Raw genomic sequence first — 24,269 nt, forward strand, 5'->3', positions numbered from 1 at the left:
GGGGGAGGAGTAATTCCATGAAATCATGATATCACCGGAAGGGGCGGGGCCTCCTTTAGTCCAATGACGAGCCGATACCTGGAAGTTGCGTTTTGCTGAGGCTGCTGCTGGAGAAGAGACGCGGGAAAATGAAATGGAGCCGTGTGAGGAGAGGACCGAGGGGCTGTACAAGGGAATGAGGACACAGGACTCAGTGTGAGTGTTCTGAGGTTGTAATTTGCTGTGACATGGCATGGGGTATGTAGCGGGGCATCCAGGGGGCTGGTGTCAGGGGGCATGGGGTATGTAGAGGAGCATCCAGGGGGCCTTGCGTCTATTGTGAGGAGGCATGGGGTATGTAGAGGGACATCCAGGGTGCCTTGTGTCTGTTGTGAGGAGGCATGAGGTATGTAGAGGGGCATCCAGGGGGCTGGTGTGAGGGGGCATGGGGTATGGGTAGATGCTAGAGTGTATGGGCTCCTTCCAGGTGTGACGTCATGTCTGTCACGTGTTATGGGCGTGTTCTGAGTACACATGGTGGGCGTGTTCTCTTTTTAGCAAGGCGCGAAGCAGGACGCCATTATCTTTCGGCCGCACGGGATGCTTGGAACATAAGGCCCCGTCTCACATAGCGATTTACCAACGATCACGACCAGCGATAAGACCTGGCCGTGATCGTTGGTAAGTCGTTGTGTGGTCGCTGGGGAGCTGTCACACAGACCGCTCTCTCCAGCGACCAACGATCAGGGGAACGACTTCGGCATCGTTGAAACTGTCTTCAACGATGCCAAAGTCCCCCTGCAGCACCCGGGTAACCAGGGTAAACATCGGGTTACTAAGCGCAGGGCCGCGCTTAGTAACCCGATGTTTACCCTGGTTACCAAAAAAAACAAACAGTACATACTCGCCTTCTGATGCCCGTCAGGTCCCTTGCCGTCTGCTTCCTGCTCTGACAGTGCCGGCCGTACAGTGAGAGCAGAGCGCAGCAGTGACGTCACCGCTGTGCTCTCACTTCTCACTGTACGGCCGGATCTCAGTCAGAGCAGGAAGCAGACGGCAAGGGACCTGACGGGCATCAGATGGTGAGTATGTACTGTTTGTTTTTTTTTACATTTACGCTGGTAACCAGGGTAAACATCGGGTTACTAAGCGCGGCCCTGCGCTTAGTAACCCGATGTTTACCCTGGTTACCAGTGAAGACATCGCTGGATCGGTGTCACACACCGATTCAGCGATGTCAGCGGGACCTCAACGACCAAAAAAAGGTCCAGGCCATTCTGACACGACCAGCGATCTCACAGCAGGGGCCTGATCGCTGGTACGTGTCACACATAGCGAGATCGCTACTGAGGTCGCTGTTGCGTCACAAAACTTGTGACTCAGCAGCGATATCGCTAGCGATCTCGCTATGTGAGACGGGGCCTATAGAGGTTAGTGGGATCTGCTGCCTGCAGGGTCGACCCCCCTGTGGTGGGATTTTGGGGGGTCCTGCTGGCGATACGCTGCCTGCAGGGTTGACCCCCCTGTGGTTGGAGTTTGGGGGGTCCTGCTGGCGATCGTGGGGGATCCTTGTGGTGGGATTTAGAAGGGGGTCCTGCTGCTGGTGGATATCGTGGGGGACCCCTGTGGTGGGAGTTTGGGGGGTCCTGCTGGCGATCGTGGGGGATCCTTGTGGTGGGATTTAGAGGGGGGTCCTGCTGCTGGTGGATATCGTAGGGGACCCCTGTTGTGGGATTTAGAGGGGGGTCCTGCTGCTGGTGGATATCGTAGGGGACCCCTGTGGTGGGATTGTGGGGGTCCTGCTGCTGCTGGCTATCACGGCGGACCCCAGTGGTGGGATTTTGGGGGGTCCTGCTGGCGATCGTGGGGGATCCTTGTGGTGGGATTTAGAGGGGGGGGGGGTCCTGCTGCTGGTGGATATCGTGGGGGACCCCTGTGGTGGGATTTTGGGGGATCCTGGCGCTCGTGGGGGACCCCTGTGGTGGTAGTTTGGGGGGTCCTGCTGGCGATCGTGGGGGATCCTTGTGGGATTTAGAGGGGGGTCCTGCTGCTGGTGGATATCGTGGGGGACCCCTGTATTGGGATTGTGGGGGCTGCTGCTGGCTATCATGGCGGACCCCAGTGGTGGGATTTTGGGGGGTCCTGCTGGCGATCGTGGGGGATCCTTGTGGTGGGATTTAGAGGGGGGGTCCTGCTGCTGGTGGATATCGTGGGGGACCCCTGTATTGGGATTGTGGGGGCTGCTGCTGGCTATCGTGGCGGACCCCAGTGGTGGGATTTTGGGGGGTCCTGCTGGCGATCGTGGGGGATCCTTGTGGTGGGATTTAGAGGGGGGGTCCTGCTGCTGGTGGATATCGTGGGGGACCCCTGTGGTGGGATTTTGGGGGATCCTGGCGCTCGTGGGGGACCCCTGTGGTGGGAGTTTGGGGGGGTCATGCTGCTGCTGGCGATCGTGGGGGGACCTCTGTGGTGGGAGTTTGGGGGGGGGGGCTGCTGCTGGCTATTGCGGGGGACCCCTGTGGTGGGAGTTTGGGGGAGGCTGCTGCTGGCTATTGTGGGGGACCCCTGTGGTTGGAGTTTAGGGGGGGCTGCTTGTTATTGCGGGGGACCCCTGTGGTGGGAGTTTGGGGGGGCTGCTGCTGGCTATTGCGGTGGACCCCTGTGGTGGGAGTTTTGGGGGGGCTGCTGCTGGCTATTGCGGTGGACCCCTGTGGTGGGAGTTTTGGGGGGGGCTGCTGCTGGCTATTGCGGTGGGATTTTTTTTTTTTTTTTTTGGGGGGGGGGGCCTGCTGCTGGCTATTGCGGTGGACCCCTGTGGTGGGAGTTTTGGGGGGGGGCTGCTTGTTATTGCGGTGGACCCCTGTGGTGGGTGTTTGGGGGGGCTGCTTGTTATTGCGGTGGACCCCTGTGGTGGGAGTTTGGGGGGGCTGCTGCTGGCTATTGCGGTGGACCCCTGTGGTGGGAGTTTGGGGGGCTGCTGCTGGCATTTGGGGGGACCCCTGTGGTGGGAGTTTGGGGGGCTGCTGCTGGCATTTGGGGGGACCCCTGTGGTGGGAGTTTGGGGGGGCTGCTGCTGGCATTTGGGGGGACCCCTGTGGTGGGAGTTTGGGGGGCTGCTGCTGGCATTTGGGGGGACCCCTGTGGTGGGAGTTTGGGGGGCTGCTGCTGGCATTTGGGGGGACCCCTGTGGTGGGAGTTTTTGGGGGGGCTGCTGCTGGCTATTGCGGTGGGATTTTTTTTTTTTTTTTTTTTTTGGGGGGGGGGCTGCTGCTGGCTATTGCGGTGGACCCCTGTGGTGGGAGTTTGGGGGGGGCTGCTTGTTATTGCGGTGGACCCCTGTGGTGGGAGTTTGGGGGGGGGCTGCTGCTGGCATTTGGGGGGACCCCTGTGGTGGGAGTTTGGGGGGGGCTGCTGCTGGTGGCTATCATGGGGGACCCATGTGGTGGGATTTTTGGTGGCTGCTGCTGGCTTTCGTGGCTATATAGCTGCTGCTGGCTATATAGCGCGGCCCACGTAGTATATAGCAGCCATGTAGCCTATAACGCAGCCCACACAGTATTTAGCAGTGTGGGCACATATCCCTGTTAAAAAAAAAAAAAAAAAATTAAAATAAAAACAAGTTACAAACTCACCTCCTGGAATCTAACGGCGTTGTGCCGATGGCCGCACGGCTGCCGCCATCTTCCGTTCCTAGGATGCATTGCGAAATTACCCAGATGACTTAGCAGTCTCACGAGAAAGCGAAGTCTTCTGGGTAATTTCGCAATGCATCGCCGGTAACAGAAGATGGCGGCCTGCGCGAGCGGCTTGGCGAACTACGGAGGGTGAGTATAGCAGGTTTTTTGTTTTATTATTATTTTTAACATTACATTTTTTACTATTGATGCCGCATAGGCAGCATCAATAGTAAAAAGTTTGGGACACACAGGGTTAATAGCAGCGGTAACGGAGTGTGCTACCCGCGTCATAACGCTGTCCGTTAAGGCCGGCATTAACCCTGTGTTAGCGGCGACCGGAAGGTAGTATGCGGCACTGACTGCGGGGAGTAAGGAGTGGTCATTTTCTTCCGGACTGTGCCTGTCGCTGATTGGTCGTGGCTGTTTTGCCGCGACAAATCAGCGACTTGGATTTCCATGACAGACAGAGGCTGCGACCAATGAATATCTGTGACAGACAGACGGAAGTACCCCTTAGACAATTATATAGTAGATAATGTGTGTGTATATATTTCGTTTAACTTCACTTACATTATATGTCTGTTAAGGTTTTTTTCTTCCATATCTCATTTAGTTGAAGCATATAAATTGCTGGGGTTTTTTTTGTTTTGTTTTTTTATTGTAGAAGATACAATGGCACAAATGGATTTGAATTTTGGCTTACCATGTGAGGTCCAGTCTACCATGAATTCATCTGATGTGGTATAGTAGTTTTTGATACATGGCAGCTGTGCATATTCTCCGTATTTATATCACTCAAATGTATTTTATTCTACATTTATCACTAACATACTGTTAAATGTTTGTTTTCTTTCCATTAGGCAGTAATGTCGTCCAAACACAGCTCCCAGCTGCAAACTTGTGACTCCTTACAGAACGCTGTTCAAGCTATTAATGAGTTTGAGGAATGCACAACCTCTAATTACATTGTTATCGAAAAACATAAAAATTTTGGAAATGAAGGTAATGGTTGTGCAAAAGTTTCCAAATTCATATTAACATTATTGGTTAATTGACTGTATACCATGGTTTATCAAATTGTTAATAATGCCATGAAAACTATAATACAATATCGCCGCGAGGTGCACACATGGAAGTCCATGTCAATTAGAATTGTCTTTTCCACTTATTATCATACCTCTTCATAATCCAACATTTATTTTTATTATGCAGTTTTCTTTATCGCCTCTCATTGGGGGACACAGGAACCATGGGTGTATGCTGCTGCCACTAGGAGGCTGACACTATGCAAATAAAAAAGTTAGCTCCTCCTCTGCAGTGTACACCCCACCGACTGGCATTATACTCTTCAGTTTAGCTTAGTGTCAGTAGGAGGTGGACACGGGTCTTTCATTAGACCCTTATCTACCTCAATGTGCTTCGTTTCTTTTCAGGTTTTCCAGAAGGGATACAGGGTGAACAGTCACACCTGTAATCCCACAAAGCAGACTAAGTACGGCGTGTACTGCCACCCCCGTATCCTCATAGATCCCTCTCCAGGACCAAGATCCTAGCACACAAGCGTGCTCAGAAGTCCGGTCCTGGCTCCATCACCCACCCACTCGCCCACCAGAGCCTGTCGGTTGGAGGAGATGAGGACGTCCAACTCCACGGACGTCTAATACTTTCCACGTTTTAAGGTTAGTATGGTCGGCGTGGGATGTTAGGTGAGTATTTCCCTTAGGGGGCCCCTGCGGACTCCCTCCTTTCCTGCGGCCACTTCTTTCTCTTGCGGTACCTTACAGAAGCAGCTGCACTGCTATTTCTGCGGCCGCACTTCTATTCTGCGGCAGCACCTTTTTCTGGCAGACCCCCGCAGCAGTCTGTGAGCCAGTCCTATCGTTTGCGCGGGGCCCTGATGTCCGGCCGCCGCATTTTTACAGGCAGTCACACTGCCTTGTCTGCGGCCGCATCTGTTCTCTCTGCGGCGCGGCCCCCTACAGGCAGCCGCGCCGTCTTCCCTGGCGGCCGTACCTTTCGGAGCTGCCTCGCGGCCGCGGTTCCCTCCAGCGGCCGCCAGTTTTCTAACATAGGCCCCGGCGGCAGCGCTCCCCTTTCTATACGGCGGCTGCCGTGCCTCTCAGCCGGGCAGCGCCCGCATCGCGGTTCATTTACGGCGACGCCGGCTTCTAATTTAGGCCCCGACTTTTCCCGGGGCCTACTTCCGGCGGCAGCGCTTACCTTTCTATGCGGCGGCGGACGCGCCTCTCAGCCGGGTAGCGCCCGCACCGCTGTTTACCCCCGACGGTCGCCGGCTTCTAATTTAGGCCCCGGCTTTTCCCGGGGTCTACTTCCGGTGCCGTTCTCCGCCCACTTCCTGTTTCTTCGGGCGGGCTTTCTCCCGCCCGACACACTGTGTAACCCACCGGCGCCATCTCGGCTGGCTCTGCCCCTTCTCCACGCCGCTGCTGGGCACGTGTTTTCTTCACCCTGCCGCACACCTTCACAGTAGAACTCTGCAGAGCGCTTCTTTTCTGGGGACACAGCACACCATCTGCGTTGGAGATCCACATCATCTTCCTCCAGGCCTGCAGCATCCTGGTATTCGTGTTTTTCGTCTGCCGTGAGTAGCTGTGCACTGCAAACTGACACCCCCCTCTGCCCCACTGTCCCCTAACCTGCTGGCATTTCTTCAGGGAGCTCTCCAAAATGTGTAACTCTAAAGGTGGCCGCTCTCATCCTCCTACTTCTTCCTCAAAGTCTTCTGCCTTCGTCAAATACTTTGCTTGTTCGTCTTGTAACAGCAAACTTCCCTCAGGTCAGTCCTCTCCGCTCTGTCAGGCCTGCAGCAACCCGATTGTTCCCACCGCCCAGGATCCCCTGGCCGATCCGCCCGAGAGTGATACCCCCATCCCAGGCTGGGCTTCCTCTCTGTCTTAATCGGTGGCCGACCTGACTCGGGTGTCTCAAACTTTGGTGTCCATGCTGGATCGGTTACCCCTGCAGACCCCCGCCGTAGCCAGCGTGTCGCAGGAAGCTCCGTCCGGACCCTCCATGGTTAGCCGCAGAAGGTCCAAACAGGAACGCCGGTCTGAGTCCTCTTCTCGCTCCATCTCGCCACCCGATCCTCCTCTGCGGTCAGCTTCTTCCTGATCCTCCTCCCCTGAATCAGGTGAAGCGTTCTCTGATGCGCCTTCGGAGGATGTTTCGGAGCTGGATTCGAACCAAATCGCTACCATGAGGGATATGGTTCAGAATCTCATTGGAGCAATAAATCTAACCTGTGGCATCAAGGAGTCCTCTACGGAACCCACAGATCAGGCGGTTTCGTTTAGACAGGCTAAACCACCTTCCAAGTTTTTCGCTCTTCACCCTGAATTTGATGAGATTATGACTAGAGAAAGAGAGAATCCGACCAGACGCTTTCAGAGAGGAAAGTGTCTTGGCGTTTTATATCCTTTTTCTTCTGAGCTCACCGCTAATTGGACTGCCTCTCCTTCGGTGGACCCTCCAGTTTCCAGACTGTCCACCAACACAGTCCTCCCACTGTCCGGCGGAGCATCCCCTGAAGGATTCTAACGATAGTCATAGAATCCTTCGCGAAATCAGCCTTTGAAGCGGCCTCAGCTAGTCTTTGCCCGGCCTTTGCTTCCACTTGGGTTTCAAAATTCATATCCAAATGGGCCAAACAGCTCCGTCAGAGTATTCTGAACGGGGTTCCACCTGGACAGCTGGCAGATCTTGCCAACCCCATTTCTCACGCGGGTGAATATCTGGTCTACATAGTTACATAGTTACATAGTTATTAAGGTTGAAGGAAGACTAAGTCCATCTAGTTCAACCCATAGCCTAACCTAACATGCCCTAACATGTTGATCCAGAGGAAGGCAAAAAAAAACCATGTGGCAAAGAGTAACTCCACCATGGGGAAAAAAATTCCTTCCCGACTCCACATACGGCAATCAGACTAGTTCCCTGGATCAACGCCTTATCAAGGAATCTACTGTATATACCCTGTAACATTATACTTTTCCAGAAAGGTATCCAGTCCCCTCTTAAATTTAATTAATGAATCACTCATTACAACATCATATGGCAGAGCGTTCCATAGTCTCACTGCTCTTACAGTAAAGAATCCGCGCCTGTTATTATGCTTAAACCTTCTTTCCTCCAGACGTAGAGGATGCCCCCTTGTCCCTGTCTCAGGTCTATGATTAAAAAGATCATCAGAAAGGTCTTTGTACTGTCCCCTCATATATTTATACATTAAAATAAGATCACCCCTTAGTCTTCGTTTTTCCAAACTAAATAGCCCCAAGTGTAATAACCTATCTTGGTATTGCAGACCCCCCAGTCCTCTAATAACCTTGGTCGCTCTTCTCTGCACCCGCTCCAGTTCAGCTATGTCTTTCTTATACACCGGAGACCAGAACTGTGCACAGTATTCTAAGTGTGGTCGAACTAGTGACTTGTATAGAGGTAAAATTATGTTCTCCTCATCAGCATCTATGCCTCTTTTAATACATCCCATTATTTTATTTGCCTTTGTAGCAGCTGCCTGACACTGACCACTGAATATGAGTTTGTCATCCACCCATACACCCAGGTCTTTTTCATTGACGGTTTTGCCCAGAGTTTTAGAATTAAGCACATAGTTATACATCTTATTACTTCTACCCAAGTGCATGACCTTACATTTATCCCCATTAAAGCTCATTTGCCATTTATCAGCCCAAGCTTCTAGTTTACATAAATCATCCTGTAATATAAAATTGTCCTCCCCTGTATTGATTACCCTGCAAAGTTTAGTGTCATCTGCAAATATTGAAATTCTACTCTGAATGCCCCCTACAAGGTCATTAATAAATATGTTAAAAAGAAGAGGGCCCAATACTGACCCCTGTGGTACCCCACTGCTAACCGTGACCCAGTCCGGGTGTGCTCCATTAATAACCACCCTTTGTTTCCTATCCCTGAGCCAGCTCTCAACCCACTTACACATATTTTCCCCTATCCCCATTACTCTCATTTTATGTAACAACCTTTTGTGTGGCACCGTATCAAAAGCTTTGGAAAAGTCCATATATACTACGTCCACTGGGTTCCCTTGGTCCAGTCCGGAACTTACCTCTTCATAGAAGCTGATCAAATTAGTCTGACATGAACGGTCCCTAGTAAACCCGTGCTGATACTGGGTCATGAGGTTATTCCTCTTCAGATACTCCAGCATAGCATCCCTTAGAATGCCCTCCAGGATTTTACCCACAGTAGAGGTTAAGCTTACTGGCCTATAATTACCGAGTTCAGTTTTTGCCCCTTTTTTGAATATTGGCACCACATTTGCTATACGCCAGTCCTGTGGTACTATACGCCAGTCCTGTGGTACAGACCCTGTTATTATGGAGTCTTTAAAGATTAAAAATAATGGTCTATCAATGACTGTACTTAGTTCTGTACTCCGCCTCCCTGGACGCCGCGTCTTGTGCAGCTCAGGCGTCCAGCAACGCTGTTGCCATCCGCCGGACCGTTTGGCTTAAGGCCTGGCAGGCCGATTTGTCTTCTAAAAAGTCCCTTACCAGCCTGCCTTTTCAGGGGTCTCGTCTCTTTGGTTCTAAGCTGGACAAAATTATTAAGGATGCTACAGGGGGCACTAGTTCCCTTCTTCCCCAGGCCAAGCCTCGACCCCCTCCTCCAAAACGTCAATTTCGGACTTTTCTGCCCTTTCGGCGCTTCGCGGCACTGAACTCCTCCCAGCAGCAACAGAGGCCACAGGCCCATCAAGATAAGAAGACTGTATCCTTTAGGCCCACTCCTTCCTGGCGTTCTCGCTACTCCCAGGGTAGATCCTCCAGGTCCAGGACTGGAAGAACCACCTTGGCATGACTCTCAGCTAGTAGCCAGCCCATCTCCTAGGCTGGGCGGCCGTCTCCTCTTCAGGGACGTCTGGATTTCCTCGGTAGAGGACGCATGGGTCAGGGAAGTTGTATCCTTGTGATACAAGATAGAGTTCCTTTCACGACCCCGGGATCGTTTCTTCGAAACCCTGACCTTTAAGAGACCCCGCTCTAGTTCCGGGTTTCTTCGCAGCCATCGCGTCTCTCCTCAAAGCCGGGGTAATCCTTCCCGTCTCAGAAAAAGAACGGTTCACAGGTTTCTATTCAAACCTTTTTGTGGTACCGAAAAAAGACGGCAGAGTGCGCCCCATTCTGGATCTCAAATTGCTGAACAGGAGAGTCCGTCTGAATCACTTCAGGATGGAATCCCTTCGTTCAGTAATTGCTTCCATGGAGGCTCAGGAATTTGTGTTCCATAGATATTCAGGACGCCTACCTCCATGTTCCAATATTCCCGGGACATCACCGATACCTGCGCTTTGCAGTGCTTCAGGAACATTTTCAGTTCGTCGCCCTGCCATTCGGTCTTGCAACCGCCCCAAGAGTTTTCACGAAGATCATGGCGGCGCTGATGGCCATCTTGAGGGTCAGAGGCCTGGTTCTGTTTCCATATCTCGACGACCTCCTCATCAAGGCTCCGTCCTTTTCTCAGGCCCACGAAAGCCTGTTCATCGTTCTCGACACCCTAGCCCGTTTCGGGTGGCTGGTCAACCAGAATAAGTCCTGCCTTATTCCTTCTCAGCGCATCATCTTTCTGGGCATGCTCTTCGACATCCGTCAGACCAAGGTCTTTCTTCCCGAAGACAAGAGATCCATTCTTCGTCGGGACGTACGCGTGCTCCAGGGCCCTCAGTCTCCCTCCTACCGATCGGCCATGAAGGTTTTGGGGAGGATGGTAGCAACATTGGAATCGATTCCCTTCGCCCAATTTCACTCGCGACCTCTTCAGCAAGCCATCCTGTCTCAGTGGAACGGGTCTGTTTTTCTTCCTGGACCGCCCGATCCGACTCTCTCTCCCCGAGTCAAACGGTCTCTCAACTGGTGGCTCACATCACCTTTCGTCTCCCAGGGCAGGTCCTTCCTTCCAGTTCACTGGCAAGTGGTGACGACGGATGCCAGCCTGCTCGGCTGGGGTGCAGTGTTTTGCCACCTGACTGTACAGGGCCGCTGGACGGCGCAAGAGTCAACCTTGCTGATCAATGTCCTCGAGATCCGGGCCATTTTTCTGTCTCTTCGTCACTGGGAAAGGATTCTCAGGGGCCTTCCTATCCGAATCCAGAGGGACAATGCCACGGCGGTGGCGTATGTCAACCATCAAGGGGGGACTCGGAGCGCCTTGGCCGAGGTATCCAAGATCCTCCTCTGGGCAGAGGCAACGGTTCCGGTGATATCCACTGTGCATATCCCTGGCGTGGACAATTGGGCCGCCGACTTCCTCAGCCGCGAGTGTCTGGCGGCAGGGGACTGGTCCTTGCATCCGGCGGTCTTCCATCAGATTTGTCTTTGATGGGGGACTCCGGACGTGGACCTCACGGCGTCTCGAATGAACAGGAAGGTTCCGCAGTTCGTCTCCAGGTCTCGCGATCCTCTCGCAGTGGGCATCGACGCTCTGTCCATTCCTTGGTCACAGTTCGTGCTGCCCTTCCTGTTCCCACCCCTTCCATTACTTCCCAAGCTGTTGAAGATCAAAGCGGAAGGGGTGCCGGTCATTCTGATCGCCCCGGATTGGCCCAGGAGAGCTTGGTTCGCGGAGCTCGTCAATCTTCTCGCGGACGCTCCCTGGTGCCTTCCAGACAGGCCCGATCTGCTGTCTCGGGGTCCAATCTGCCACCCAAATTCTCGGTCGCTCAGTTTAACGGCGTGGCTGTTGAGACCGCAGTTCTAACAGCGTCCGGCCTTTCGGCCCGGGTGATTCACACCATGATTCAGGCTCGGAAGCCTTCGTCTTCCAGGATCTACTATCGTACCTGGAAGGCTTACTTCCGTTGGTGCGTGTCCAACCGCGTTTCATCTATGTGCTTTTCCCTGCCTTCCATCTTGGCCTTACTTCAGGCAGGACTGGATTCGGGCCTTGCTCTTAGTTCCCTAAAGGGCCAGGTTTCTGCGCTTTCCATCCTTTTTCAGAAGACTTTAGCTTCCCGACCACAGGTTAAGACCTTCCTTCAAGAAGTAGCCCATGCGGTCCCTCCGTACAGGGCCCCTGTGGATTCATGGGATTTAAACCTGGTACTGGACGTTCTGAGGGTTTCCCCCTTTGAGCCTCTCGGGGAGGTTCCCCTGTCAGTTCTATCTTGGAAGGTGGCTTTTCTTGTGGCCATCACTTCTATCCGCCGCGTTTCCGAGCTGGCGGCCCTGTCTTGCTGTCCTCCATTCCTGGTCATCCACCAGGACAAGGTGGTCCTCAGGCCTCCGCCTTCTTTTCTTCCTAAGGTGGTTTCCACCTTCCACCTCAACGAGGACATCGTTCTACCTTCTTTTTGTCCAGCTCTGACTCATCCTCTGGAGCGATCGTTGAACGAGCTGGACCTCGTCAGGGCAGTGAAGATCTATCTGGATAGAACGTCCACTTTCTGGAAGACGGATTCTCTTTTCGTCATTCCTGATGGTTTGCGCAGAGGCCAGCTGGCTTCTAAGGCGACTATTGCTCGCTGGATCAGAACGGCTATTCTGGAGGCTTACCGGGTTAATAACAGAGTGCCTCCTCCTGGGATCAAGGCTCACTCTACCCGGGCAGTCGGCGCCTGCTGGGCGGTGCGCCACAGGGCTTCCGCCCTACAGCTTTGCAAAGCGGCAACCTGGTCTTCCATCCACACGTTCGCCAAATTTTACAAGGTCCATACCTACGCTTCAGTGGACGCCAGCCTAGGCAGAAGGATCTTGCAGGCGGCAGTGGTGAGTCCTCTGACCTGATGGAAGTCTATTTTCCCCACCCTTGGGCCTGCTTTGGGACGTCCCATGGTTCCTGTGTCCCCCAAATGAGAGGCAATAAAGAAAACAGGATTTTTGGTTGCTTACCGTAAAATCTGTTTCTTGGAGCCTCCATTGGGGGACACAGCTCCCTCCCAATGTTTCTGTTCTATGTTCTGTGATTATTCTCACGTTTGACTGTTATCACGTTTACAGTTCTCAAGTTTTAGGCTATGGTTTTTCAACCTTGTTGTTTTTCTCCTACTTTCTCACTAACTGAAGAGTATAATGTCAGTCGGTGGGGTGTACACTGCAGAGGAGGAGCTAACTTTTTTATTTGCATAGTGTCAGCCTCCTAGTGGCAGCAGCATACACCCATGGTTCCTGTGTTCCCCAATGGAGGCTCCAAGACAGATTTTACGGTAAGCAACCAAAAATCCTGTGTTATAGATAGTCAGAACTGTGTCAAGCAAGTATGAGAATTTTCATTTTGATTTTATTTATACTAAAAGATTAAATTTGGTAGTGGCTCTAAAAACTGGTACTAATAAGCTAGATTTTTGTGGGAGCTAGATATGCAAAGACATGTAAGCTTTTCTTTTTGCCAGCAGTAATTCTATAATTACTTGCTTTGCAAGTGGGTGTGGCTTTTGGTTTTTTTTGTTTTTTTTGGAGCATCAGGGGTTATATTAAGAGCAGGAGACAGCCGGGACCTATAGCCCTGACGAAGAAGGTCTGGAGACCTTCGAAACGCGTAGGCACTTTGGTCCCAATCGGCACCCGTCCTCTGCTCTTTTTTTCCCTTTCCCATCCTGGTGACGTCACCCTTACCACACTCCCCCTTATTCCACCGCTCTCTCTAGCGGCGTCCTCTCAGCCCACGTGTGCCGGCTAACGGGGCTTCAGGCATGTGTGGGCAGAGCACTAGCAAGGGAGGACGCTCCCCAATCAGTGAGTGTTTCTGCCGCTCCACACTGCCGTCTGGATCCCTCCGCTCCGGACACACAGGTGGCTGTTGCCCCTGCTCCAATACACACCAGCACAACGCCAGCACCTGCACCTCAGCCATGCTATAAACAGTAAGTGTGCGGTTACTTCAAATTTATCTGTTACATATCTATCACACTTATACATGTACCTACTGTGGCAATAAGATATAGCGTTGCTGGTGACTGCGAGTAACGGCTGTCTGGCATTGGCGCATTATTATTATCAGTGTTATTGGGGGGTTGTTGCCACTTTTTCATAGGCTGCTGCCTCTGCAGGTTACAAACCACTAGCATTTTTGCGTCCATGCATAGGTTTTCCTACCTCTTAGGTACACCCATATAATTGCACTTTCTTTGGCTGGTTAGCACGGTGTCCTTATCTATTTAACACTCTTTTCATACTACGTGACAGATTTAGCACAGTAGCTGTCTAGGCACCAGCAGCTTCCCTGTTATGACCCCAATGGCGAGGGTCTCAGAGGAACGTGGAAGTCTGCAGAATACAAAAATCCAGCTCATAGGGCAGTGGTAACTGGGTTGACCATATATCTACTCCTAACGCCAACACTAGAAGTAGCCGGGGATCATTCCTACATTGATTCTAGATGACACGCGCCAGCCGGAGAATCTAACTACCCCTAGTAGAGGAAAACAAAGACCTCTCTTGCCTCCAGAGAAGGGACCCCAAAGCTGGATAGAAGCCCCCCACAAATAATAACGGTGAGGTAAGAGGAAATGACAAACACAGAAATGAACCAGGTTTAGCACAGAGAGGCCCGCTTACTGATAGCAGAATAAAGAAAGGTAACTTATATGGTCAACAAAAACCCTGTCAAAATCCACACTGGAAATTCAAGAACCCCCGAACCGTCTAACGGTCCGGGGGGAGAACACCAGCCCCCTAGAGCTTCCAGCAAAGGTCAGGATATAGATTAGGAACAAGCTGGACAAAAAATACAAAACCAAAACAAATAGCAAAAAGCAGACTTAGCTGATATAACTGGAACCAGGATCAGTAGACAAGAGCACAGCAGATTAGCTCTGATAACTACGTTGCCAGGCATTGAACTGAAGGTCCAGGGAGCTTATATAGCAACACCCCTAACTAACGACCCAGGTGCGGATAAAAGGAATGACAGAAAAACCAGAGTCAAAAAACTAGTAACCACTAGAGGGAGCAAAAGGCAAATTCACAACAGTACCCCCCCCTTAGTGAGGGGTCACCGAACCCTCACCACGACCACCAGGGCGATCAGGATGAGCGGCATGAAAGGCACGAACTAAATCGGCCGCATGAACATCGGAGGCGACCACCCAGGAATTATCCTCCTGACCATAGCCCTTCCACTTGACCAGGTACTGAAGCCTCCGCCTGGAGAGGCGAGAATCCAAGATCTTCTCCACCACGTACTCCAACTCGCCCTCAACCAACACCGGAGCAGGAGGCTCAGCAGAAGGAACTACAGGCACAATGTACCGCCGCAACAAGGACCTATGAAATACATTGTGAATAGCAAACGACACAGGAAGATCCAGACGAAAAGATACAGGATTAAGGATTTCCAATATCTTGTAAGGACCAATAAAACGAGGTTTAAATTTGGGAGAGGAGACCTTCATAGGAACAAAGCGGGAAGAAAGCCATACCAAATCCCCAACGCGTAGTCGGGGACCCACACCGCGGCGGCGGTTGGCAAAGCGCTGAGCCCTCTCCTGTGACAACTTCAAGTTGTCCACCACATGATTCCAGATCCGCTGCAACCTATCCACCACAGAATCCACCCCAGGACAGTCAGAAGGCTCCACATGACCCGAAGAAAAGCGAGGATGGAAACCAGAGTTACAGAAAAAAGGCGAAACCAAGGTGGCGGAACTAGCCCGATTATTAAGGGCAAACTCAGCCAACGGCAAGAATGTCACCCAATCGTCCTGATCAGCAGAGACAAAACACCTCAAATAAGCCTCCAAAGTCTGATTGGTTCGCTCCGTCTGTCCATTAGTCTGAGGATGGAAAGCAGACGAAAACGACAAATCAATGCCCATCCTACTACAAAAGGATCGCCAGAACCTGGAAACGAACTGGGATCCTCTGTCTGACACAATATTCTCAGGGATGCCGTGCAAACGAACCACGTTCTGGAAAAACACAGGAACCAGATCGGAAGAGGAAGGCAGCTTAGGCAAAGGAACCAAATGGACCATTTTGGAGAAGCGATCACATATCACCCAGATAACGGACATGCCCTGAGATAGCGGAAGATCAGAAATGAAATCCATGGAGATATGTGTCCAAGGTCTCTTCGGGACAGGCAAGGGCAAGAGCAAACCGCTGGCACGAGAACAGCAAGGCTTAGCTCGAGCACAAGTCCCACAGGACTGCACAAATGACCGCACATCCCTTGACAAGGAAGGCCACCAAAAGGACCTGGCCACCAGATCTCTGGTGCCAAAAATTCCCGGGTGACCTGCCAACACCGAGGAATGAACCTCGGAAATGACTCTGCTGGTCCACTTATCAGGCACAAACAATCTGTCAGGTGGACAAGACTCAGGCCTATCAGCCTGAAATCTCTGCAACACACGTCGCAGATCCGGAGAAATAGCTGACAAGATAACTCCATCCTTAAGAATACCAACAGGATCAGCGACTCCAGGAGCATCAGGCACAAAGCTCCTAGAAAGAGCATCGGCCTTCACATTCTTTGAACCTGGTAAATACGAGACAACAAAATCAAAGCGGGAGAAAAACAATGACCAGCGGGCCTGTCTCGGATTAAGGCGTTTAGCAGACTCGAGATACATCAGATTTTTGTGATCAGTCAAGACCACCACACGATGCTTAGCACCCTCGAGCCAATGACGCCACTCCTCAAATGCCCATTTCATGGCCAACAACTCCCGATTGCCCACATCATAATTTCGCTCGGCAGGCGAAAACTTCCTAGAGAAAAAGGCACAAGGTTTCATAACAGAGCAACCAGGGCCTCTCTGCGACAAAACGGCCCCTGCTCCAATCTCTGAAGCATCCACCTCAACCTGAAAGGGAAGTGAGACATCGGGCTGGCACAAAACAGGCGCCGAAGTAAACCGGCGTTTCAACTCCTGGAAAGCCTCCACGGCAGCAGGAGCCCAGTTAGCTACATCGGAGCCCTTCTTGGTCATATCCGTCAAAGGTTTCACAATGCTAGAAAAATTAGCGATAAAACGACGGTAGAAGTTAGCGAAACCCAAGAACTTCTGAAGACTCTTAACTGACGAGGGCTGAGTCCAATCAAGAATAGCTCGGACCTTGACTGGGTCCATCTCCACAGCAGAAGGGGAAAAAATGAACCCCAAAAAGGGAACCTTCTGTACACCAAAGAGACACTTTGAGCCCTTGACAAACAAAGAATTTTCACGCAGAATTTTAAAGACCAACCTGACCTGCTCCACATGCGAGTCCCAATTATCAGAAAAAAACAAAATATCATCCAGATAAACAATCAAAAATTTATCCAGATACTTCCGGAAAATGTCATGCATAAAGGACTGAAAAACTGAAGGCGCATTGGAGAGCCCAAAAGGCATCACCAAGTACTCAAAATGACCTTCGGGCGTATTGAACGCGGTTTTCCATTCATCACCTTGCTTAATGCGCACAAGGTTGTACGCACCACGAAGGTCTATCTTGGTGAACCACTTGGCACCTTTAATCCGGGCAAACAAGTCAGACAACAGCGGCAAAGGATACTGAAATTTGACAGTGATCTTATTTAAAAGCCGATAATCAATACAAGGTCTCAAAGATCCGTCCTTTTTTGCCACAAAAAAGAATCCCGCACCAAGAGGGGAAGAAGACGGACGAATATGTCCTTTCTCCAGAGACTCCTTGATATATGAACGCATAGCGGTATGTTCAGGTACCGACAGATTAAACAGTCTTCCCTTAGGAAATTTACTGCCTGGGATCAAATCTATAGCACAGTCACAGTCCCTATGAGGAGGCAATGCACTGGACCTGGACTCGCTAAAGACATCCTGATAATCAGACAAATACTCCGGAACTTCCGAAGGCGTAGAAGAAGCAATAGACACAGGCAGGGAATCCCCATGAATACCACGACAGCCCCAACTTGACACTGACATAGCCTTCCAGTCCAGGACGGGATTATGGGTCTGTAACCATGGCAGCCCTAAAACCACCAAATCATGCATTTTATGCAAAACCAGGAAACGTATCACCTCGCGGTGTTCAGGAGTCATGCACATGGTAACCTGTGTCCAATACTGCGGTTTATTTGCTGCCAATGGCGTAGCATCAATACCCCTAAGAGGAATAGGATTTTCTAATGGTTCAAGAGTAAAACCACAGTGCTTAGCAAATGACAGATCCATAAGACTCAGGGCAGCACCTGAATCTACAAACGCCATGACAGGATAAGATGACAGTGAGCAAATCAAAGTTACAGACAGAATAAATTTAGGTTGCAAATTACCAACGGTGACAGGACTAACAACCTTAGCTATACGTTTAGAGCATGCTGAGATAACATGTGTAGAATCACCACAGTAGTAGCACAAGCCATTCCGGCGTCTATGAATTTTCCGCTCATCTCTAGTCAGGATTCTATCACATTGCATTAAATCAGGTGTCTGTTCAGACAACACCATGAGGGAATTTGCGGTTTTGCGCTCCCGCAACCGCCGGTCAATTTGAATAACCAGTGCCATAGTATCATTCAGACCTGTGGGAATGGGAAAACCCACCATAACATTCTTAATGGCATCAGAAAGGCCATTTCTAAAATTAGCGGCCAGTGCACACTCGTTCCAATGTGTCAGCACGGACCATTTCCGAAATTTTTGGCAATACACTTCAGCCTCGTCCTGCCCCTGAGACATAGCCAGCAAGGCCTTTTCTGCCTGAATCTCAAGATTGGGTTCCTCATAAAGTAAACCGAGCGCCAGAAAAAACGCATCAATATCAGCCAATGCCGGATCTCCCGGCGCCAGCGAAAAAGCCCAATCTTGAGGGTCGCCCCGTAAGAACGAAATAACAATTTTTACTTGCTGAGCGGAGTCTCCAGATGAACAGGGTCTCAGGGACAAAAACAATTTACAATTATTCTTGAAATTCCTAAACTTAAACCTGTCTCCGGAAAACAGTTCAGGAATCGGTAACTTAGGTTCTGACCTAGGATTTCTGATAACATAGTCTTGTATGCCCTGCACACGAGTAGCCAGCTGGTCCACACTTGTAATCAAAGTCTGGACATTCATGTCTGCAGCAAGCATAGCCACTCTGAGGTAAAGGGGAAGGAGAAAGAGAGAAAAAAAAAACAAAAAAAACTCAGAATCTTCTTTCTTATAATCCCTCTTCTGCAATGCATTAAACATTTAATACTGGCCTGGCAAACTGTTATGACCCCAATGGCGAGGGTCTCAGAGGAACGTGGAAGTCTGCAGAATACAAAAATCCAGCTCATAGGGCAGTGGTAACTGGGTTGACCATATATCTACTCCTAACGCCAACACTAGAAGTAGCCGGGGATCATTCCTACGTTGATTCTAGATGACACGCGCCAGCCGGAGAATCTAACTACCCCTAGTAGAGGAAAACAAAGACCTCTCTTGCCTCCAGAGAAGGGACCCCAAAGCTGGATAGAAGCCCCCCACAAATAATAACGGTGAGGTAAGAGGAAATGACAAACACAGAAATGAACCAGGTTTAGCACAGAGAGGCCCGCTTACTGATAGCAGAATAAAGAAAGGTAACTTATATGGTCAACAAAAACCCTGTCAAAATCCACACTGGAAATTCAAGAACCCCCGAACCGTCTTAACGGTCTGGGGGGAGAACACCAGCCCCCTAGAGCTTCCAGCAAAGGTCAGGATACAGATTAGGAACAAGCTGGACAAAAAATACAAAACCAAAACAAAAAGCAAAAAGCAGACTTAGCTGATATAACTGGAACCAGGATCAGTAGACAAGAGCACAGCAGATTAGCTCTGATAACTACGTTGCCAGGCATTGAACTGAAGGTCCAGGGAGCTTATATAGCAACACCCCTAACTAACGACCCAGGTGCGGATAAAAGGAATGACAGAAAAACCAGAGTCAAAAAACTAGTAACCACTAGAGGGAGCAAAAAGCAAATTCACAACACTTCCCATCGTATTTCCACTAGGAGCGCCGGTGTGTTTCCTTCCTTTTGTATCTTTTTAGTAATTCTATAATGCTATTCTGTTTTTTTGTATATGTATTATAAAATTATAAAAAAAAAAAAAAATGATGATTAATCCCTTTAATCCCTTCATAACCCAGGACGTACCGGTAAGTCATATGTTGTGTCCCTCAATTTCATGTGGTCTCGGGGGGCTGAGCCCACATCGGCTTGCTGATCTGAACAGTGATCCGAAGCAGGGAGCGGAGCAACCCCCCGCCGTTGTTAATCAGTTAAATAACGCTGTCAAACTCTGACAGCATTTAACCCGCCGTGGCCAGAATTGCTGCTTTTCTGACTGGTGATTACAGGGCACCAATCCGCTGCTATGACAGCCATGGTGTCACCTGATGACCCCTGTTGCTGTCATGGAAGCCCTTCTCTGAATGCTTGCCTGTAGCTGTCAGAGGAGATGATCGCTTCTGCATCAGAGATCAGGGCTGCTGCTGTGCTGTATGCTGTAGAAGTGATCGGGTTATGGTTTAAAAAAAAAAAAATGTGAAAAACACAAGTTCAAATCTATCACCATTTGCACCATAAAAAATAAACCGCTAAAAAATTAAATATTTATTATTTCTGCTTTATAAATGCCCAATCAGTCAAAATATTAACTAAATTAATAAGATCAGAAAGTTGCGTAGCGAGCATCAAATTGCGCACAGATTCAGTCACCACTCTTTATACAGTGGTGGTGGTAGCCACACCCTCAGCACTGGCTGACAGCTGACCCCAATACTAAGCCAGTACCAAAGGCAAGACTACCATCCCAGTCACCACTCTCTATAGAGCTGCATCTCTGCCTGGCTCTTGGCCCCCCTCCTATGACTGATTACTGAGCCCCGCCCTGGGGGGGGGGGGGGGCATGAATTTCATTTTCTCCTTGCAGGGTTCAGCCAGGTGAAGGTGCTGATAATATGTTTGGTAGGGACTTGTTCTCTTTAAATATTGAAATACCACTTTAAATATCCTACAGACAGCATTTTAATTCTACATTTACCTAGCCACCTTGTGATTTTGTGAACTGATGGCTTGCAATTTGTCATTGGCCAGCAGAATTTTTTATTTTTTTTAAATTATCATATTGTCATTATTTTTATTATTAGACAGTTTTATAATGCCATTTATTCCATGGCGCTTCACATGTGAAAAAGGGAAAATATAGACAAATACCATAAACATAAGCGCAAAGAAGGCACACACAAGTATAGAAGTAGAGAGGACCATTCCCGCAAGGGATCAGTCTACAGGGGATGGGTGAGGATACACTAGGAGAGGGTAGAGCTGGTCGTGTGGCGATTCAGCAGACTGAGAATCACTGCAGGTTATAGCCTTGTTGAAAGAGGTTGGTCTTTAGTTTCTTTTTGAAGGTTTTCAAGGGAGTATGGAAAGAGATCTTGAGAGGATCGAAGTTTGCGTGTAGGTAAGTATCGGGAGACCATGTCACAGATGTATGGTTGAGACAGATTGTGGATGGCTTTGTATGTCATGGTTAGGGTTTTCAAATGGAGCCTCTGGACAATAGGAAGCCAGTGAAGGGCTTGGCATAGGGGAGAGGCTGGGGAATAATGGGGAGACAGGTGGATTAGTCGGGCAGCAGTGTGTAGGATGGATTGTAGTGTTGCCAGAGAGTAGGAGGATGTAGTAATCGAGGTGTAAGATAAGGGTGTGCAGTACTGTTTTTGTTGTCAAGGAATGCGCGGATTTGGGGAATCTTTTTGAGTTTGAGACTACAGGAGGAGGCAAGGGCTTGGATATGTGGCTTGAAAGAGAGGGTAGTGTCGAGTATCACCCCCATGCATCGAGCATGCGGGACTGGGTAAAGTGAGCAGCCATTGACATGAATGGATAGGTCTGGTGGAGGGGTAGAGTGAGATGGGGGAAAGATGATGAATTCCATCTTGTCCATGTTCTGTTTTAGAAAGCGAGCAGAAAAGAAAGCTGAGATAGCAGATAGACAGTGTTGGAATTTGGTGAGTAAGGAGGTGAGGTCGGGTCAAGATAGGTAGATCTTTGTGTCATTGGCATAGAGATGATACTGCAAACCATGTGATTCTATGAGCTGTTTCAGCTGAAGATGAAAATGGAGAAGAGTTGGGTTCCTAGAACTGATCCTTGGGGAACACCGATAGGCAAGAGGGCGAGCTGAGGAAGTGGTGTGGGAGAAGGAGACACTGAATGTCCGGTCTGTTATATATGATGAGATCCAGGATAGGGCTGAATCTTTGATGCCAAGAGATGAGAATCGGTAGCAGGAGGGAATGGTCCTCAGTGTCGACAGAGGACAGGTTGAGGTGAAGAAGGACAGAGTACTGTTGCTTGCTCTTGGGGGTTAGTAGGTCGTTAGTGACTTAAGTTAGGACTGTTTCAGTTGAGTGATGCTGTCGGAAAGCCACATTGTAACCGTTCAAAGAGGGAGGAGGAGAGTTGGGAGGACAGTTCAAGATGTACATGCTGTTCCAGTAGTTTTGAGGCTTAAGGGAGAAGAGATATCGGGCGATAGCTAGACACAAAGGATGGGTCAAGGGAAGGCTTTTTTAGGAAGGGTGTGATCGAGGCATGTTTGAAGGATGAGGGAAAGACACCATTTGTAAGAGAGGTTGGAGGTGTGTTAGAGTTTTGATGAAGACTGTGGTGAGGATGGGGATGAGGTGGCACAGGAGCTGGTCAAGCGTGCAAGTGGTGAGGTGTGATCTTGACCGGAGGGTGGAGAAGCTGGTTTTGGAGGAACAGGGCTCAGCAGCTAAGAGGGTTGAGTGCTGTGGGCCAAAGCTTTCTCTGATCGTATCGATCTTCAGCTTAAAGAGGAAAAGTCTTCAGCAGAAATGACAAGAGAGGGAGGAGGTGCCGGGGGATGGAGGAGAGAATTAAGTGTTGAACAGCTGCTTTGGGTTGTGAGACAGGGTGGTTATGAGAGATGAGAAGTAACTTTGTTTTCTGGCAGCGAGCGTGGACTTAAGGCTAACGAGGGACTGCTTGTATGCGATGAGGTGCTCGGCAGAGTGTGATCTCTTCCATCTCCGCTCAGCTACTCTGGAAGCACATATACGTTCTTTGGTCAGCCAGGGCTGCCTGTTGATTGAAGAGTTTTACTATGCGTGAGAGGGCGGCCGAATCAAGTGTAGCTGTTATTGTGGTGTTATAAAAAGAGGCAGCGGCATCTGCCATGAAGGGAAACTGTAAGAGGGAGAAGGGACTCTGAGAGTGATTGTAAATTGAGGTGTTTGAGATTTCTGCGAGGGTGAGTGAGTTTGTGGAGTGGGGATTGCACACTAGATGAGGAGAGGGGAGAGCATGTCATTAGGTTGTGGTCAGACAGGGGGAGGAGTGAGATTAGTAAGGCAACAGAATGTCTGCAATAAAGTGGACACATGATTGCAGCTTCAAGTCTGCCAGGGTCACTTAGAAAATTAAAAAGATAAGATTAATCTAATATTTTTAAAGTATATTAACACAATTTAAAATCTAAACCCTTTTAACAATTTCAAATTACGTGTGTGTGTTTTTTTTTTTATAAAAATGCTTGCTAAAGTATGTAAAAGTTAAAGCAGACAAAAATTACTTTGAAAGATGCAATGAATGAAAGAATAAAAAGATATGACTTCTCGTTTCTTTTTCTTCACAGCACTTACTTTTTTCACCATGTTCTACTCCTCTTCCCCCACGCCCTAATCAGCAAAGTTCAGTAAAAAGTAATTGCATCCATGTACATCTTAATGGTATCAATGAAATTTACAATTTTTCAACCACGAGAGAAGTCCTCATTGACAAAGAAACTACCCACCATTGACAAAAGCAAAAAAAGAAGATATGGGACAAGTGCTTATTTTGATATATATTTTTATTAAACAAAAAAAAAAATACGGTGTAATTCCAAACAAAAAATTTAGGAAAAACACATGCCCTCATATGGCATTTATGTCTCACAATTGTAACTACATACGCTTATTCAGTAATAACATGTCAAATATCGAGCAAATACATCCAGAATTCTATATCTCGTTGTTCCCTGAGGAACTATTAAAGCCATGTGACTTGTAGGTGGTCCTGAATATAGCAAACACTTATTTTAGGACATCTGTAAATGTTTAGTACTCTCATGTTTATACAGAATGTTACCTCTCTGAATTTTTGTTTTAATGTGAAAAGTAAAAAATGTACTTAATAAAACAAAAAAAATGTGTATATATAATATATATCTATATCCATCCTACCTTTCTATGTTTTATATGGGAAATGATCTGCAACATATTACAATGGTATGTCGAAAGAATCTGTCTTTTAATTTATGAAATGTAAAAAATAAAATTTTGAATATCTGAACACTCAAAAGTAAACTGGTCTTGTGTAATTGTTTAAATAAAGGTTCTCATTCCGATGCTTGTATCCCCAGTCATCTAAGTGTATGCCACCAACGGTGGTCAGTTTTCAGTTAATATAATCATAGTAATGAACTCTTTTCTCCTTCAATATAAATATATATATATATATATATATATATACACTCACTGGCCACTTTATTAGGTACACCATGCTAGTAACGGGTTGGACCCCCTTCTGCCTTCAGAACTGCCTCAATTCTTCGTGGCATAGATTCAACAAGGTGCTGGAAGCATTCCTCAGAGATTTTGGTCCATATTGACA

At 49.1% G+C, this 24,269-nt stretch overlaps 1 long non-coding RNA gene across 1 annotated transcript; it reads left to right on the plus strand.

Annotated features, from left to right (window-relative positions):
- The first annotated feature begins 42 nt into the window (after positions 1-42).
- LOC143767710 (uncharacterized) lies at positions 43-23,968 on the plus strand. Its single transcript, XR_013213743.1, has 4 exons — positions 43-195; positions 4,321-4,397; positions 4,517-4,658; positions 23,251-23,968. It is a non-coding gene; the product is annotated as an uncharacterized LOC143767710 (long non-coding RNA).
- Positions 23,969-24,269: the final 301 nt, after the last annotated feature.

The sequence above is a fragment of the Ranitomeya variabilis genome, chromosome 4, assembly GCF_051348905.1.
Source record: "Ranitomeya variabilis isolate aRanVar5 chromosome 4, aRanVar5.hap1, whole genome shotgun sequence".
In the NCBI taxonomy this organism is placed as follows: Eukaryota; Metazoa; Chordata; class Amphibia; order Anura; family Dendrobatidae; genus Ranitomeya; species Ranitomeya variabilis.